The 6,139-nt window shown below is 32.0% G+C and overlaps 1 long non-coding RNA gene across 1 annotated transcript; it reads right to left on the bottom strand.

Annotated features, from left to right (window-relative positions):
- LOC108661236 lies at nucleotides 1,190–4,605 on the bottom strand. The gene is made up of 3 exons (XR_001926985.1): nucleotides 4,574–4,605; nucleotides 2,806–3,200; nucleotides 1,190–1,654 (listed from the first exon to the last, which is right to left on the bottom strand). It is a non-coding gene; the product is annotated as an uncharacterized LOC108661236 (long non-coding RNA).

Raw genomic sequence — 6,139 nt, 5'->3', positions numbered from 1 at the left:
AATATAGTCATATTCATAACAATCAAACAAAAATGACCAAACCAAATACGACCAGCAGAGTACAACTTGAAACAAAAGGGAAGATGCTTATTGGATGCCATAAAGTTACCTATTAAAGACTAACAGGAGGGTCGGCTCTTCCCAATGGACAACGAGCCAAGTAACTACTGATCTGCAAAGCAAGTTCATCTTACATGTATGCGTTCTAAATAACTCCACGAGCAGATATGGGGAAAGGGAGCAAGCTAAACAAGAGAGTGTTTGTCAAAGGTACCTTTAAAAAAATAATGCAAGTAATCCATTTCAAGAAATAACAAAGTTACCTTTCAACCATATAAAACAATCGAAGGTTTGGGAACCTTAATCTCAAGCAAAATTAAACATCTCAAGGTGCTAGTTATGTGCCAAGTATGATCAAATACTAAACAAAAATCCAATACCATCATCTTGATGGATACAAACTCATTAAAAAGGAATTTATAAAGTTTTGTTGAAAACCCATTCTTGAGCCTTTAAAATAAAATCATAATTTGTAAAATGTTCAAGCATTCTCAAGAAAACGATTTATAAATATTGGGTCTTAAAGCTTTTTGCAAACGATGTTAGGGAAAATGAGGTTTTGGTTTCCAAGGAAGTGAATAATTCGATTATTTGTAGAAAATCCTTGAAGAAAACTATGGGATATAAAAATAACATAATTCATAGTAAATTATATGCCATGTCTAAATACCAAAGTCACGGCAAATACCCAATCCAAGATCAAGGTCGAGACGAATATCCAATCCAAATGTCAACATCAAACAAATATGAAACTCAAGCACCAAGGTTGAAACAATATCATTACCAACTCCAAAGTTCAAAGCAAATATTAAGTCTTAATTCCATAATGTCAAATATCAATTTAAGTAGATCGTGGAGCACTAAGTAGCATGGACAACCAAATCAAAGTTGCCATTGCACCAAAGGGGTCGGATACATGATAGTCATTGATCGTATATAAAAAATGGTAGGATTGTATCAATTACCAAATGAAACCAAATCAAAGAGGTACAACTCTGTCAACTACCTAATCAAAACTAAGCCTTATGCACAATGGCTAGTGTCTACTATCACTAGCTACAGGTCCATAACTCAAGTAAGCTCCACTAACACATTTTTTGTATTATGTTTCCAAATATCTAAATACTCAATCCCACATAAAAAGATGAATCTAAGAACAAAGGGTTCAATAGAATGAAGTCAAGTGTACAAAGTCTATTTTCGAGCAAAGTATATTCTCCCTCATCAACAAAATAAATTTTGAAGCAAAGGCTAAATCAAATCATTTTAAATTTCCAAATTTGGAATCTTTCAACTAGTCATAGACAAATATAAATTTTGAGGCATCAAACATTTCAAAAGGCTTGTTCCCCATGCGCAAAACTATGTACATAGTATATTTAGATTTCATTAAACAATTTTGAAACCATCATTCACATCACAAAGTCCATCACAATATGTTTTAATGAGAGGTTGTAGAATAGGTATGCTTAATTATATTAAAATAATTAAAAATGCCATATCTACCCACCTTTTGAAGCGTACCCCTTTTTCCTCTTGGCACCTTTTGTCGAAAGCTTAACTTTTTCAATAACTCAAATTACTCCAATATCACCTAGAAATGATATTTAAACATAAATACTCTCAAAGTCCTAATAAAATGATTCCTAATGTATCAATATCATGATAATCTCAAACTACAGTCTATATTACGTATCAAGTAACTTTTCTAGAGAATTGGAGCTACGAATCAATCAAGAATTTAAGAGCAATTGAGAAAGTTTTAGATTTACTAGGATTCAACATTAGTTTCTTTCTCTCTTTTTATGTTATTCTTATTTTCTTGTTTTGAATTCATGGCTAAGTTTCTTTGGATAGTGTTTTATTTAGATATTATGAACTAATTTGCTTATCTATGATTACGGTGGATTTCAACATGTAGTTTGAATACTGGTTTTTCTGTTATTTATCATAGATGGGTATCATTTTACTTATTTAAATTTGTTCTCAATGTCTTTAATTGTCTGGCTAACAATTAATTGATTTGTAAATCTAATTGAAACTCAACAAAGAGATTTTAGGTTGGACTAAGATTTGAATAGTGTATGTTCATGTCACATAGGTGATTTGATTTGTAACTTAGGTAGACATACGCCAATTGCTATACATAGCCAAATTAGGACATTTGCTTAATAAACTTAATTTAATTGATTCCTATAGACATATAGTGAACTGATTAAGTTAGGTATTTGTACAATTATCTTGACGGAGACCTGTCCATAGCTTTGAATTCTAGGTTAGTAAAATCACCCAGGAAAGATAAATAACAAGAAAAGTTGGTAAAAGATGAAATGTTGAATGAACCCATGATCCTAGGTCTTTAATCTATTGCTTTTCTCAACATATTTAGTTTTTACTAGTTAATTTATTGTTCATTTTTTTATTTTGTTTTTGATTAGCTTTTCAATTGTTGGTTCACTTAGATAAGATTAATTTGTTATATAATTTTAGTACTTAGTGAAACTTTGGAAACAAATCTTTGTGGAAATGATAGTCTAGACTTATTATTTATATTACTTGTTCGATACGTATACTTGTGTGTGCAAAATTGACAACAAGTTTTTGGCTCCATTGTTGGGAATTGTGCTTTCTTTATTATTTGGTAATATTAAAATTCCACCAATTAGTCTTAATTTAAGTTTTATTTCTTTGTTTTGTAGGTGTTCAATCATTGTATCAGAAGAGCAAAAAGCTTGGAGATTATACCTTGTGATTCAAAAATTGAGAAAACATTTCGTAGATTTCGACGGGAAAATCAACAAGGTTTCACTCCAATAAATACAATGGCTGATCAACAAGGTGCATAGCAAATCTAAGAACGTGTAGCAGCTAAAAATTGATGCTTAAAAGATTATGCTATCCCATTGGTGCAAGGGATTCCATCAAGCATTCGACGGCCAACTATTCAAGTCAATAATTTAATGATCAAGCTGGCTATCATCACCATGATTCAAACCTCAGTTCAATTTAGGGGCCTTCTTGTCACGACCCGATACTCTCCTCGAGCCCGTGATAACCGTCGCAATGTTCTGATAGACATTCACTACTTAGAATGCCAACCGAAACCCCGCAAGGCTTTAATATCAGTTTTCGCACCTCCCCTGTGAGCAATAGTTGTTAAGTATCATGTTTTGAGAGATTATAAACTATTTTCAAATCAAAACAATAGAAAAATAATTTTTCGCTCACAGAGGCATTTTGGTCATTTTTCCTCGAAAGTCTCGAAACCAGCTAAAAATGTAGTATGCGAGTGGAAAACACATATTTCATAATCAAAAATAAGTTTAGAGGTCTAAAACATTCATTTAAAGTGAAACTATAACTATTTGAATATAATAAAAATATTCAATAAAATATTCTATTTTCTTATAAAACAATATTTATAGAGTTACCGGTAAATAATTTTTGCAGCATAAAAGCTAAATAAATTCATACATATTGTAATACAGATAACCAAAGTATAAAATTTAATTTACAGTGACATGTGGGCCCACGAACGACCAAAAGTATCAAAAGTGGTAAACCTACAGTTTTTTAGGATGCAAGTCCAATTGTAGCCCTCAACAAAGTGAGCTATCTACTAACTATCCTGAGCTTGAAATGGGTGGAAAGGAGGGTGGTGAGATTATATAATCCTAGTGAGTAAACAAATACCATCTAAAATATCTAAAGTTGAGTAAATGGAGATAGATAAAATAGATTAGCATAAGAATTGATTCTCAGCATTTCGAACTCATTTTAATAAGATAAAATAGATTCATTTCACCAAAATAAACAACGAGACTTATGATTTACTAAAAAGTTTGACTCGTGCCAAAATCATTCTCATACTCAGTTATCAGGGATACCTTGATCGAGGGCTATCCCAACCGAGTCTGCCAAGGTTGTTAAAAAGTTATGTACGCATAAATTATGTTTTTATTTTGAAAACATAGCCGTTCCTTGGCATTGGCTGAGTTCACCTTCACGTGGTGGTTTGGCGTGAAGTGAACTCTAAAGTTTTAACCTCAGGAGTTATCCAACCGCGCCTCTCATACTGAGGTATGAATATAATAGGGTTACCGTGCCCCTCTAATAGGCTGGTCCACGGAACCCGTCCACTGTAGCGACCAATTATAACCCACCAATTCAATAAAATTCAACAGCATGACATGGCAATTATTTTATTTTACAGCCTCTCAAAGCAAATCAACAATTCATACTTTTTCAACACATTTAACAAATCCAACCATTCATGCCAATATTATCATAAGCCATTCAATTAGAACCATAAATTCACAATACATCAAATGGTCTCTAATTACTCTATTTTCAAAGCCATCATTCAATTTCAAGACAATTTATAAAATCATTTCATTTAAACACATTTTGTTTATAAAACCTAAAAATTAACCATTTAAACTCATTTTTCATAAAATCACAAAAACAAATAAAAATCACATTAGATAATTAAGATGATAGTAAGGTTACTCACTGTAATAGAGATCAAGTTCCGAGTACTCCGATTCTTGATCCTCGGATACTATCTCTTTACTTTTGCTAGAATGCTCACCACCTAGACATAATGCACAATAAGCCATTTACTACATTTGTGCTAAATTATTATAAAACCAATTCAGGCTCTATACTAATGCATGAAATGGGATGTGAAATACTCGGGTAACTATCTAAATACCGTGTTCAATATAAATTCAATTATATACCTAAATAAAATGGTATTGGCCTAATTCGATCTATCACCCGATTAATTGGCCAATACGTCCAATTCAACTCCAAATAATTCCATTTTTCTTCCAATTCTCCAAATCATCAAACACAAGTCAAATAGCATAAAATTTAGCAAAATCATCTTCACATTTTCTCTTGGGAATTTCGGCCATGGTGGGTGCACTAACAATATAAATTTTCAAGCTTGATTCTCACACCATAAATCACTAATTCCTAACCAAATCACTTGAAATAAAATCAAAATCATCATCAATATTCTACATAGAGAATTCAGCCAATGATGGGTGATGGGAGAACATGAATTTTTCTTGCTTGATTTTCATGCTACACATCACCAATCAACTAAAAACACTAGAATATCTTAAAATCTAACTAAATCAACCATCAAAATCTCTCTCTAAGTGTTTGGCCAGCAAGAGACCCATCATGATTTCATGTGATTCAACCATGGAAAATAAGAAAAAATGCTTAAGAAAGAGAGATCTTAAGCTTAATTGAAAAATCTTACCTTTTTTTCACTTGTTTCCTTGAATTTTCACACTTTTCCCTTGAATTTTTCCACCTAGGATTTCGTTCTTCCTTTTTTTCCTTTGTTCTTGCTTTGGCCGGCCATAATGAAGAGAAATGGGCAGATTTTGTGTTAATTTATAAAGAAAATAATAAAGAAATAAAAGCTTGACACTTGTGACCATTCCATTGGTCCATCTTTAAATTCTTAACTATTAAGCTTTCTTTCTCCACCACATAAAATCCTTCAATTATCCATGATAATAATGGGTGAAATTCATGTGCTGGACAAGTGTTGGGTGGTGTAAAATTATAATTTTGCCCCTAAGGTGGCAAAATGACTATTTTGCCCTTATGCTCTAAAAAATGTCGAAATTAAATTTTTTTCACTTCTCCAACTCAAATTATGTTCTAAATAGTCAACCTTGATCAAAAAATTCTTCCAACATTCCAATTTTAACCTTGGGTGGCAAAATGACCATTTTGCCCTTAGGTCATGAAAATTCCAATTTGACTCTGAATCACCATTTTAAGTCATTCTGGGGTTTTAAAATTCTCAATTTCATCTTAAAATCTCTATTTGGACTAGTTGGAGGCTTAATTCAACTTAATTGTACCATTTGGTACATTGTCGTCCTTTAATGATTTTTGAGGTACCCAAGTAAGCAAACATGCATTCTTATGTAAGAATGACATAATAAACATATTGTAGAGTTGAGCTTGACACTTCCAAACGATGATCTAAATGGCCATATATCAAACTTTTTGGAAATTTGTGATACGTTCAAACATATTGGTGTTGTAG

Source organism: Theobroma cacao, chromosome 3, assembly GCF_000208745.1.
Source record: "Theobroma cacao cultivar B97-61/B2 chromosome 3, Criollo_cocoa_genome_V2, whole genome shotgun sequence".
In the NCBI taxonomy this organism is placed as follows: Eukaryota; Viridiplantae; Streptophyta; class Magnoliopsida; order Malvales; family Malvaceae; genus Theobroma; species Theobroma cacao.
The sequence above is the reverse complement of the archived record's forward strand: the minus strand, read 5'-3'. Positions and strand labels throughout refer to the sequence as shown.